The sequence below is a fragment of the Dendrobates tinctorius genome, unplaced genomic scaffold (assembly GCF_039654945.1).
Source record: "Dendrobates tinctorius isolate UK_male_01 unplaced genomic scaffold, ASM3965494v1 ptg000024l, whole genome shotgun sequence".
NCBI classification, from domain to species: Eukaryota; Metazoa; Chordata; class Amphibia; order Anura; family Dendrobatidae; genus Dendrobates; species Dendrobates tinctorius.
This window is the reverse complement of record NW_027361692.1, coordinates 1,461,633-1,474,384: the sequence shown is the minus strand read 5'-3', so window position 1 is coordinate 1,474,384 and position 12,752 is coordinate 1,461,633. Positions and strand designations below refer to the sequence as shown.

The following is a 12,752-nucleotide window of genomic DNA, read 5'->3' as shown; positions in this document are numbered from 1 at the left end:
GCATTGCTGGCTAACTTCAGTCGGAGCAGGTGCACATGTGCTACCTGAGCTTTTGTACTCCATCCACGCTTGCAAGTGCATGTTGGTTAAATGTCTATGCATGCAACTGGTATTCAAATTTCGTAGATTTTTCCCTCTGCATCATCAGTAGGATTTTGTTAAAAAAAGTGCCACACTGCACTCTTCCTACTATGGTACAAATTTTCAGGGCTTGCACGCTGTGCTAATTTGACCATCTGGCCAAGCTGTCCTGCAACTCTTTTAGTTTTTTTACCAAGTTTTTTGACAGCTACGGGTCTGCCGGATAACCACTGCTGCGATGACAATGCCTGCTGCGGATCCTTCTCCTGTTCTGACCTATTGTCACCGGCACCCTCTTCCCCCAATGGATGCCAATCCGGGTCAACAACTGGGTCATCCATGACCTCATCTTCAATGTCATCTGCACCTTCCTCTGTACCTTCCTCTGTGTCACCGTGTAAGGTGGTATAGTATGTGGGAATGGGTACCTGAGTTTCATCAGGGTCTGATTCGGGCTCAGTAGACTGCGAGGGCAATGTAATGCTGTGGGTGAATGTACCAGCAGAATCATCTAGCAGATTCACCTTAGACTGGGGAATTCAAGATTTGACTTGATAACCCAGGAATGGTATGTGAAAAGAGCTCCATGTAGTAATCTGAAGTGTGTGCTGCGGCATCCTTCACTTTTGGTGTGGGTGAAGGACACAAGCAAAGTTGTTGATCCTGACCAGAAACCTGCACTGACGACTCTGTGCTTGCAGTTTTTGCAACTTCAGAAGAGGAGGCAATAGAGCTGGAGGCAATGTAAACCAAAACCTGTTCCTGATTCTCCGGCTTTAAAAGCGGTTTACCTACTCCCAGAAAAGGGAACCTTAAAGGCCTTCTTGTGCCAGACGATGGTGCAGGCTCAACACCTCCTGCCTTAGCTGCTATTGTGCTTTTGCCAAAACCAACCAATGCACCACCACCACCATCAGTACCAGCTGCGCCCCCCCGCCCACGTGCGCGGCCTCTTCCACCATACTTCGGGAAATGTACCAAAAATACCAGCAGAGAAATGGTACTGTATGAGTAGCGTACAGCTGTGTAAGGTGTATGTAAAAAGTGATATCTCCGTATATGTTTTGTGAGTCACAGACGCTCACCCAGTATGCATTTCACAGTAATCCAACAAGCTGATATACAGTACTGTATCAGAAGTGTACAGCTGTATATGTTGTTGGTGAAGCTGTCAATCTCCGTATATGTATTTATGGAGTGTCACAAACACACTGACTCTGTGTAGATGTGACAGTAATAAGAACAGCAGATATGCAATACTGTTTGAGAATCGAACAGCTCAATACGGTGTATGGAGAAATGGAAACGTCCGTATATGTATTTACGGAGTCTCACACACACACACGCTGACTCTGTGCAGATGTGACTGTAATAAGAACAGCAGATATACAATACTGTTTGAGAATCGGACAGCTCAATACAGTGTATGGAGAAATGGAAATGTCTATATATGTATTTACGGAGTTTCACCCACACACGCTGACTCTGTGTAGATGTGACCATAATAAGAACAGCAGATAGACAATACTGTTTGATAATTGGACAGCACAATACGGTGTATGGAGAAATGGCAATGTCCGTATATGTATTTACGGAGTGTCACACACACGCTGACTCTGTGTAGATGTTACCGTAATAAGAGCACCAAATATTCGATACTGTTTGAGAATCGGACAGCTCAATACGGTGTATGAAGAAATGGAAATGTCCGTATATGTATTTACGGAGTGTCACACACACACGCTGACTCTGTGTAGATGTGACCGTAATAAGAACACCAGATATCCAATACGGTTTGAGAATCAGACAGCTCAATACGGTGTATGGAGATATGGAAATGTCCACATATGTATTTTCGGAATGTCACGCACACACGCTGACTCTGTGTAGATGTGACCGCAATAAGAACACCAGATATCCAATACTCTTTGAGAATCGGACAGCTCAATACGGTGTATGGAGAAATGGAAATGTCCGTATATGTATTTACGGAGTGTCACAAACACGCTGACTCTGTAGATGTGACTGTAATAAGAACAGCAGATATCTCATACTGTTTGAGAATCGGACACCTCTACTGTATACGGTGTATGTATGGAAAAAACGTTAATCTCCGTGTATTTTGTTACGGAGTCACACACATATGGCATGTATTTGTCCATGATACCAGCCGGTACACGGTAGTGTATGAGGAGCATACACCTCTTTACGGTGTGTGCAAAAATGTACGCTCAGTAACTACTGTGCAGAAAAAAAGGAATAAAAGTATTTTTGCTTTGAAAAAAGCAGTCTACACAGCAGTGGACACACAGCAGTGCAGCTATCAAATTGCCTTATAACGCAGCCTAATAACCACCAGCCCTGCTGCACACAAAAGTGTGAAAAAATGAACGCTTGGTAACTGCAGAAAAAAGGAATAAAAGTATTTTTGCTTTTAAAAAAGCACTCTGCACAGCAGTGTGCAAACAGCAATGCAGCTATCAGGGAGCCTTACAAGGCAGCCTAATCACCTACAGAGCTGCTGCAGGCAAATATATCCTCCCCTGTCACTGCACACTATACTGTTGTGTTGTACAGTGAAAATTGCTATCAGCAGAAGCACTTTTTTCCTGCCTAAACACTCTCCCTATTGAGAACAAGCAGCAGCAACCTCTCCCTATGCTAAGATCGGCAGAAGTAAGATGGCGGTCGGCGGTTATGGCCTTTTATAGCCACTGTGACGCCACACAAAGCCAGCCAATCACTTGAATGCCCTTCTCTAAGATGGTGGTGGCTGCTGCCTATGTAATCACGTTGCCCACAGTGTGCGTCCTTGATGATTGGCTGAGAAAAGGCGGTGGAAGCATTGTGGGAAACGCGACTTTGGCGTTCAAGTCATGGCCGTCCTCACGCTGTGGTCGGGTTTCGATTGGGGAAGCCCGACTATAGCCAAAGTCGGTGACTTCTGAATTTGGCCGACCCGTTTCGCTCAACTCTAGTTCTAGCTTCATCATAATTGTTTGGCTCCTCAGACCTATCTTGCTTCCTTCATCAACTATGATACAGCCCTTTGGGTTAATTTTTGGAGACACTATGGCCATGCTCAGACAGTGGGCACTGCCACCTCTATGCTAGTAGTCCTAGCTTCATCATAATTGTTTGGCCCTTCAGACCTGTCTTGCTTCCTTCATCAACCATGATACAGTCCCTAGGGCTAATGTTTTGAAGACACTATATGTATGCCTACACATTGGGCAGTGGCACAACAAGGACAGTAGTCCAAGCTTTATAATTTTGAATCCCTTGTGATGATGATGATGATGGGTGGCTTCTTCTTGCGTTAACCATAACACAGCCCCTAGTGCAGATTGCTCTCCTTACACCACTTACACACTTAGCTGTCAGAAGATCACCTCCATCATCACTCGCTCTTAAGTCACTTCTGATATATCACTGGCACTGTGTAAGTGGCGTACGAGTCCCGCTCTTCTGGCAAAAAACCACAGGACTTCAAATAGTGTTTGTATATTCTAGTGAAGCAGTGGTGTAAAAACAATCGTGCAGCCCCTGACCAGGTGCCCCCATGTTATATACATTTGTTTACAGCATACATTTTTTAACATTTACACATATTTTAGCCTTTTCCTCAGCCCCCCAGACTGTTTTGTAGTGTCCTGCAGACAATTACTCGCATTTTTCATTGACTATCATTGGACTCGCTATTCGTACCGAATACCCGAGTATTACAGTATACTCGGTACGAGTAGAGCGAGTCCGAATACTTCAGTACTCGCTCATCCCTAGTCACTTGTCATGCATTTTTCCCATCTTTCCCTTCTGAGTTTTTTTCCTCTTGAAAAGACCCACAGAGGTGCTGAGCTTGTGCCAACGGCCCTTCTAGGCTGAGCGTGCCTGTTCTCGTTAGATGTTAGGTGTCAGCTGCTGCGCAGCTTGAGGTTGGGTTGAGACCAGAATGGGAGAACTACGGGCAAATTGACAGGTCATGTATTTTTTAAATTCCTCCCATTTTTCCCTTCTGAGTTTTTTCCCTCTCGAAAAGACCTACAGAGGTGGTGAGCTTGCGCCACTGGCCCTCCTAGCCTCAGTGTGACTGCTCCTGTTAGGTGTCAGGTGCTAAGCAGCTTGACATTGACCTGAGACAAGAATGGGAGAACAGCAGGCAAATCGTCAGGTCATGTGTCATGAATTTTTCCAATTTCTCCGATCTTTCCTTTCTGAGTTTTTTTCCTCATGAAAAGACCCACAGAGATGCTGAGCTTGTGCTACTGGCCCTTCTAAGCTGAGCATGAAAGCTATCATCAGATATCAGCCACTAAGCAGCTTGAGGCCGGGAGACCAGCGGGCAAATCGACACGTAACAGGTCGTGTAATCTTCCAATTTCTCCCATTTTTTCCTTCTGAGTTTTTTACTTCTTGAAAATACCTACAGAGGTGCTGAGCTTGTGCCGCTGGCCCTTCTAGGCTGAGTGTGACTGCTCGTGTCAGCTGCTAAGCAGTTTGAAGTTTGGCCTGTGACTAGAATGGGAGACCAGTGGCAAATTGACAGGTCATGAATTTCTCCCATCTTTCCCTTCTGAGTTTTTTCCTCTTGAAAAGACCCACAGAAGTGCTGAGCTTGTGCCACCAGCTCTTCTAAGCTAAGTATGACTGCTCTCGTCAGATGTCTGCCACTAAACAGCTTGAGGCCGGGGCTGGACCAGAATGGGAGACCAGCGGGCAAATAGACAGGTCACAGGTCATGCATTTTTCCCATTTTGGAAAAGATTTTATGTTTTCAATAATCTTTATTGGTATTTTAAATTTTTTTAAAGGGTGTGGGTAAAATATGAGGGACTAGGTAGGAAAAAAAGGGTAATAGGGAGGTAAAATTAAGGGACAAAGGGATAGGGAAAGAAATAAAAGAATACCCCTATAAAGATAGGGGAAATACAGGCATACATACATGTCCATAACCCTAAGTTACAAAGAATACATGTGTAGCTTTATACTGATAAATGATATATGAATCTTTATAAGTTACTTATTTTCTGCACCTAAAAGGGAAAAAAGTATTAATACATGAGTAAGATCGCAAAGCTACACAACTATGCAAAATAGTTAACTCTTAACAAAGATATGTAGACCTGTTGTGTCCGGGTGCACTACAGTGTGACCCTGCGACCTTGTGGAGGCAGAGTCCGATTCATTTAAAGGCCATAAAGTGGAATATAGTTATTCAGACACAATAGTTCCGACAGAAAAGATTAAAAGATAAAAGGCCAAAAGCAAAGCTGTCATAGATTTCAAGCCGTTCAGTTTGGACGAAGATCTGAATTAGACCGTAAAAAATGTACAGAAGAGGTCCCAGTGGAGATTATTCCGGCGGATTTTAAAAAATTGAGTCCTTCTTTTGGAGAGGCAACAGAGATTATTTTAGATGCGTGATTCACTTGCAGAGTAGAGGATTGAGTCCAATTATAGGAAATTCCATTGTGCAAAAGTTCACGGGTAATAAGGTAAAACGATTTGCGCTTTTGTAGAGTGGCTTTAGATAGGTCCTTGAAGAACCTCAGGTGGTTATACGGGGACTGTAGAAGTAGAGGGTCTTTTGAGAGTCCCAAGAAAGTATTCCTTATCCAGTTCGGGTAAAACGAGACAATAACATCTCTGCTCACATTTGACGGTAAAGAGGGTGGTCTGCGTATCCTGAAGACCTTTTCTATCAAGTTGGTTTCCTTAAGGTTTGGGATCAAATGAAAAGCCATCGAGGAGATATATTCCTTTAATTGTGAGGGCTGTACTGATTCAGGGATACCTCTGATCTTTAGATTGTTTTTCCTTTTATAGTCCTCAAAATTAGCCAGAGAATCTTTAACCCCTTAATGTCCAATGACGGACACAGTCCGTCATCAGACATTTCCCCTGCTTTGATGAGGGCTCCGGCGCTGAGCCCGCATCAAAGCCGGGACATGTCAGCTGTTATGAACAGCTGACATGTGCCCGCAATAGGTGCGAGCGGAATCACCGTCCGCCCGTGCCTATTAACTAGTTAAATGCCGCTGTCAAAGCTGACAGCGTGCATTTAAATAGCATTTCCGGCCGCCGGGCTGGAAATGACGTCACCGCCGACCCCCGTCACGTGATCGGGGGTCGGCGTCATGTTGCCTGGACAACCAGAGGTCTCTATGAGACCTCTATGGTTGTTCCAGGCATATGGCTTTCAGCGCCACCCGGTGGTCGGCGCTGAAAGCACAGCAGTAAATCTGCCACATATGGGCGATCTGCTCATCGCCCATATGTAGCAGAGCCGATCGGGTTGCACAAGCTTCTAGCCTCCTATGGAGGCTATTGAAGCATGCCAAAAGTAAAAAAAAAAATGTTTAAAAATAAAAAAAAATTAAAAAAACCTAAAAGTTCAAATCACCCCCCTTTCGCCCCAATCAAAATAAAACCTTAAAAAAAAATCCCACATACACATATTAGGTATCGCCGCGTTCATAATCGCCCGATCTATCAATAAAAAAAAGCATTAACCCAATCGCTAAACGGCGTAGCGAGAAAAAAATTAAAAACGCCAGAATTACGTTTTTTTGGTCACCAAGACATTGCATTAAAATGCAATAACGGGCGATCAAAAGAATGTATCTGCACAAAAGTGGTATCATTAAAAACGTCAGTCCGGCACGGAAAAAATAAGCCCTCACCCGACCCCAGATCATGAAAAATGGAGACGCTACGGGTTTCGGAAAATTGCACAAATCTTTTTTTTTTTTTTTAGCAAACTTTAGAATTTTTTTTCACCACTTAGATAAAAGAGGACATAGACATGTTTGGTGTCTATGAACTCGTAATGACCTGGAGAATCATAATGGCAGGTGATATTTAGCATCTAGTGAACCTAACAAAAAAGCCAAGCAAAAAACAAGTGTGGGATTGCACTTTTTTTGCAATTTCACCGCACTTGGAATTTTTTTCCCATTTTCGAGTACATGATATGGTAAAACCAATGATGTCATTTAAAAGTACAACTCGTCCCGCAAAAAATAAGCCCTCACATGGCCATATAAACGGAAAAATAAAAAGTTATGGCTCTGGAAAGAAGGGGAGGGAAAAATGAAAATGTAAAACCAAAAATACCCCTGGTCATTAAGGGGTTAAAGGTGATAATGTCAGATTTTATTTTATCCATGGAATCTGAAAATGTTGAAAAATTCTGGGAAAGGTTTGAATGTAGGGTCTCATGATTTTTAAGAGGGTCAGATATCTTTAAGTTTTTTGTAACACTGTCAGAATCCTTTATAGAATTTGGATATGAATCGTCCATTATACATAGAATCATAGAATCATAGAATCGTAGAGTTGGAAGGGACCTCCTGGGCCATCTGGTCCAACCCCCTGCTCAAAGCAGGATTCGCTAAATCATCCCAGTCAGATGTCTGTCCAGCCTCTGTTTGAAGACTTCCATTGAAGGAGAACTCACCACTTCTCGTGGCAGCCTGTTCCACTCATTGATCACTCTAACTGTCAAAAAGTTTTTTCTAATATCTAATCTGTGTCTCCTCCCATTCAGTTTCATCCCATTGCTTCTAGTCTTTCCTTGTGCAAATGAGAATAAAGTTGATCCTTCTACAATGTGACAGCCCTTTAGATATTTGTAGACAGCTATTAAGTCTCCTCTCAGTCTTCTCTTTTGCAAACTAAACATTCCCAAATCCTGCAACCTTTCCTCATAAGACAGGGTTTGCAGACCGGTCACCATTCTGGTCGCTCTTTTCTGAACTTGCTCCAGTTTGTTGATGTCTTTTTTAAAATGTGGTGCCCAAAACTGGACACAATATTCCAGATGAGGTCTGACCAAAGAGGAGCAGCAGGGTATCTTTAAAAAGATTTTTAACAAAAATTTCAGATGCCCTAGATTCATTTTGTTGTTTGGAAGGGTTTCCCTGAGTAATATGATTCTTAGTAGGAACATCCAATGATTCCAAAAGGGCTCCACACATCTTGGCCAAAAAACTTTCTGTTGGGCAGTCATCTGAGGCAGGTATAGCGTCTGTTAGTGAGGTAGTTATCTCACACCTGGTATCCTCCTCAGAAGAAGAGTATGAAAACGAAGTCTCATCAGGGACTTTATCAACTGAGGAATCACTCCCATATTCTTTATATGAATCAATCTCCCCAAAAGACTCCCCAGAGTAAAAACTTTCTAAATCATCCTTTGGGTGACTCAATCGATCGTCCATGGCCTCTTTGTTATCATGGAGTGATAGAGCAGGTTCAAAACATCCGCCGTCATTTATGCAAGTACCACTGTTCAGCTGTGACCCTTCATCTATATTTTGGAACACTTCCCCTTTAATAGCAGTGGTATTAGATTCGTTCTTAGGACCTTCAAATAGATTAGCATAAAAAAGCCTGTTCCTTTCTGTAAAGGCTTCTATCCAAGCCTTCTGATCATCAAACAGCTGCTTAAAGGGGTCCCCCGGCTGATTAATTACACACTCATCTCCTTTGATATTAGGGTTGCCTTCAAGTAAATTGTCATCACTATGTATAGTGTATTCAGGTTCCCCCTTCATTGCAATGGGGGCAGAGCTGTACACCACCCCTTATCACCTTTGGCATGGTGCAAGTCCTATTTCGTTGGGATGGACGTTTGCCTTTATTTTTTATATGGACAGGGGCTTCTTCCCCCATAAACTGACTATTAATTGTGTTGTCAAAATGTTCCTCCCTGTTACAGCTATACAAAACTTCCCTGGTGTCAAGTGGCTGCAGGAGACCCTCCTGCTTCTTCCACTGTGTATCTTGTGCCCAGCCCCCCTCCCTGCATGCAGGTCTGGGGATGAAAACCGATGCATCTGAACGGAGGATTCCCTCTGCCCCTTTTTGCCTTGAGGAGGACTCAGTGAGCAGCTGGACTACAGAGGCCGCGGAGTCCCCGCTGACTTTCCTCAGCGGTGTCAGCTGATCTCCTGTCCCAGCACAGTTCCACAGCGATCTCCCATGTCGCATCTTGCCACAGCAGCCCCTGCAGGCCAGCACTGGCACTGCAGAGGCTGCTGAATCATCAGTGTCCCCGCTCAGCCGTGCCTGCTTCCTCACCTCCTTTGAAGTCACCATGGCTCCAGGGAGATTCCCCACACCGCTGCAGTCAGTGTCGGCTTCTTTTCTGTAGGTGGTCTACAGGCAGGCAGTGCTTCACTCCTCCAGGTTCTGGCTTGTCTGGGGAAGTCCCATCAAGCTCCTGCTGCTGCGAGACTGCGGAGTCATTCTTGGCCCCTCTCCTCAGTGCTCTGGAACTACAACTCACCTCGGCCTCTCTGCTCTTCACCATGCGGCAATCAGCTGATGCAGGGGACGCGATGGGGAGAGAGCTCTTCACGGTATGAGTCCGGCGGGTCAGCTGTAAATTAGAGAGCCCTGGCTTCTCTGCAGTTCGGCCTGGAGTTGGCGCCTGAGCTGCAGACCTCCTCTGCTTGCCTCCAGAGGCTGAGCGTCCACCATTATGCTCCCTGCTGCTTTGTCCTGGGAGGAGGTTTTTTCTCACAGGATTGGGTCCCATCTTCTTGTGGCTGGATCCAGACATATTCAAAGTACTTTGGGTCCAATAAATCCACCTTTTGTAAGCTTTAGTAGCTTAAAATAAGGGAATTTTCAGGAGCTCCTGAAACACAGGACTGCTCCCTTCCCCTGCAAACCACGCCCCTCGGAAAAGATTTTATGTAACCAGTGGCGCTGCGTAGAGGATATAACAGCTGCAAATTAACAGACAACACCACCTAATTGTCTGAATAAAATAATTAAAATATATAAATAAATAATTGCGCTAATAATATCCACATAAGTTAAATTCCTCGCTTCCAAAATGCAATTAGTAACCACCTAAAAAGGTGTAATGAGTGACTTTCATCCAGATTTATAAAATGATATCTACACAGATGAGTCCCTAAATGCACTGAGACAATAGTACTGACCATTCAAGTCACTGTTCATACCAGACGCGGTATTACCGGTCTGAGATTCAGTCCAGAAAAGTGCTTCTCTTACTGTGCTTCTATGTGCTCAGATGATAGTTCCTTCCAGGTACCAATATTAGCGGTGATGGTAGAAGTCACAAATGGAGGGCAGATAAATAAAAATGTTCACCTTTACTACAATCCAAGATGTCGGGCGATGCTTCGGCCGGTAGCAATCGCCCTGCTTTCCAATGCTAACCCGCTGTCACAAGCGGGTCATGCGCCGGGAGATGTAATTAGAGCCGGCAAGGTGCAGGACCTTGCGTGACGTCACAGTCACGTGTTAGATCACGTGATCAGCTTAAGGAAAGCTAACAGGACCAAAAAAACAATCCTACGCGTTTCGGGAGCTTACTGCTTCCTTCATCAGGGAGGAACTATCATCTGAGCACATAGAAGCACAGTAAGAGAAGCACTTTTCTGGACTGAATCTCAGACCGGTAATACCGCGTCTGGTATGAACAGTGACTTGAACGGTCAGTACTATTGTCTCAGTGCATTTAGGGACTCATCTGTGTAGATATCATTTTATAAATCTGGATGAAAGTCACTCATTACACCCTTTTAGGTGGTTACTAATTGCATTTTGGAAGCGAGGAATTTAACTTATGTGGATATTATTAGCGCAATTATTTATTTATGTATTTTCCCCATTTTGCCCATATTTCCCTTCAGAGTTTTTTCCTCTTGAAAAGACCCACAGAGGGGCTGTGCTTTTGCTACTGGCCCTTCTAGGCTGAGCGTAACTGCTCTCGTTAGATGTCAGCCGCAAAGCAGCTTGAGCTTGAGCCTGGGCTGGAACCCGAATGGGAGACCAGCCCGTGCTCGCAGGTATGGTGTCATGCTTTTTGGCCAATTTCCCTTCCGATTTTTCTTCCTGAAAAGACCCAAAGAGGTGCTAGGCTTGAGACACCGGAAATTCTAGGCTGAGTGTGAGTGCATTCATCGGGTGGTCGCTGCTAAGCAGCTTGAGCCTGGTCTGTGACCTGAATGGGAGACCAGTCCTGGGTCATGCCTTCTGCCCAATTTCCCTTCTGATTTTTTTTACTTGAAAACACCCAAAGAGGTTCTGGGCTTTTGCAACTGGCCATTCTAGCCTGAGCACATTTGTCAGGTGTCAGCTGCTAAGCAGCTTGAGCCTGGGCTGGGACTCGGATAGGAGACCAGCTTGAGCTCGCAGGTCTGGGGTCATGCATTTTGCCCAATTACCTTTTCCGATTTTTTTTTCTTGAAAACACCCAAAGATGTGTTGTGTTTGCGACACCAGCCATTCTAGGCTGAGCGTGCGTGCATTCATCTTGTTGCGGCCGCTAAGCAGCTTGAGTATGGGCTGAGACCCGATTGGAAGACCAACCTGCGGTCGCAGGTCTGGGGTCATGCATATTGCCCAATTTCCCTTCCGATTTTTATTTTCTTGAAAAGACCAAAAGAGATCTTGGGCTTGCGCCACTGGCCATTCTAGGCTGAGTGTGAGTGCATTTGTCAGGTGGCAGCCGCTAAGCAGCTTTACCCTTGGCTGGGACCCGAATGGGAGACCAGTCTGTGCTCACAGGTGCGGGATCTTGCATTTTGCCCAATTTCCCTTCGTTTTTTTCTCCTGAAAAGACTCAAAGAGGTGCATGGCTTGCGGCACTGGCCATTCTAGGCTGAGCGTGAGTGCATTCAATGGGTGGCGGCCTCTAAGGAACTTGATCCTGGGCTGAGACCAGACTGGAGTCATGCATTTTGCCCAATTTCCCTTCTGATTTTTTTTTTCTTGAAAAAACGCAAAGAGGTGCTGCACTTGTGCCCCTGGCCATTGAGGGCTGAGCAAGAGTGCATTCATCAGGTGGTGGCTGCTAAGCAGCCTGGGTCAGGAACCGAATAGGAGAACAGCCTGTGCTTGCAGGTCCGGGTCATGCATTTTGCCCAATTTTGCCTTCCGATTTTTTTTCCTTGAAAAGACCCAAAAAGGAGCCAGGCTTGTGCCACCGGACATTCTAGACTGAGCGTGAGTACATTCGTCAGGTGGCGGCCGCTAAGCCGCTTGAGCTTGGGCTGGGAAACAAATCAGAGACCAGTCCAGGGACATGCATTTTGCCCAATTTCCCTTCCGATTTTTTTTTTCTTGAAAAGACCCAAAGAAGTGCAGAGCTTGCGCCACCGGCCCTTCTAGGCTGAGCAGGTGTGCATTTGTCGGGTGACAGCTGCTAAGCAGCTTGACCCTGTGGTGGTACGTGAAGGGAGACCAGCCTGCTCTTGTAGGTCTGAGGTCATGCATTTTGCCCAATTTCCCTTCTGATTTTTTTTTCTTGAAAAGACCCAAAGAGATGCTGGGCTTGTGCCACCAGCCACTCTAGGCTTCTTGTGAGTGCAATTGTTGGGTGGTGACCGCTAAGCAGCTGCAGCTTGGGCTGGCACATGAATGAGAGATCAGTCTGAGTTCATGCATTTTGCCCAATTTCCCTTCCGATTTTTTTTTCTTGAAAAGACCCAAAGAGGTGCCAGGCTTGTGCCACTGGCCATTCTAGGCTGAGCGTGAGTGCATTTGTCAGGTGGCGTCAGCTAAGCCGCTTGAGCCTGGCCTGGGACCTGAATGGGAGACTAGGACAGGAGTCATGCATTATGCCCAATTTTCCTTCCCATTTTTTTTTCTTGAAAAGACCCAAAGATGTGCTTGGTTTGTGACACTGGCCA

At 45.2% G+C, this 12,752-nt stretch overlaps 1 long non-coding RNA gene across 1 annotated transcript in view; it reads right to left on the bottom strand.

The window, feature by feature from the left end:
- The window catches only part of LOC141084533 (uncharacterized), an 81,653-nt gene extending 72,210 nt beyond the window's left edge, over positions 1-9,443 (bottom strand). The window contains exon 1 of the long non-coding RNA XR_012231025.1: positions 9,163-9,443. This is a non-coding gene — a long non-coding RNA (uncharacterized lncRNA). The remainder of the gene's footprint in view (positions 1-9,162) is intronic.
- Between the last annotated feature and the right edge of the window lie 3,309 nt (positions 9,444-12,752).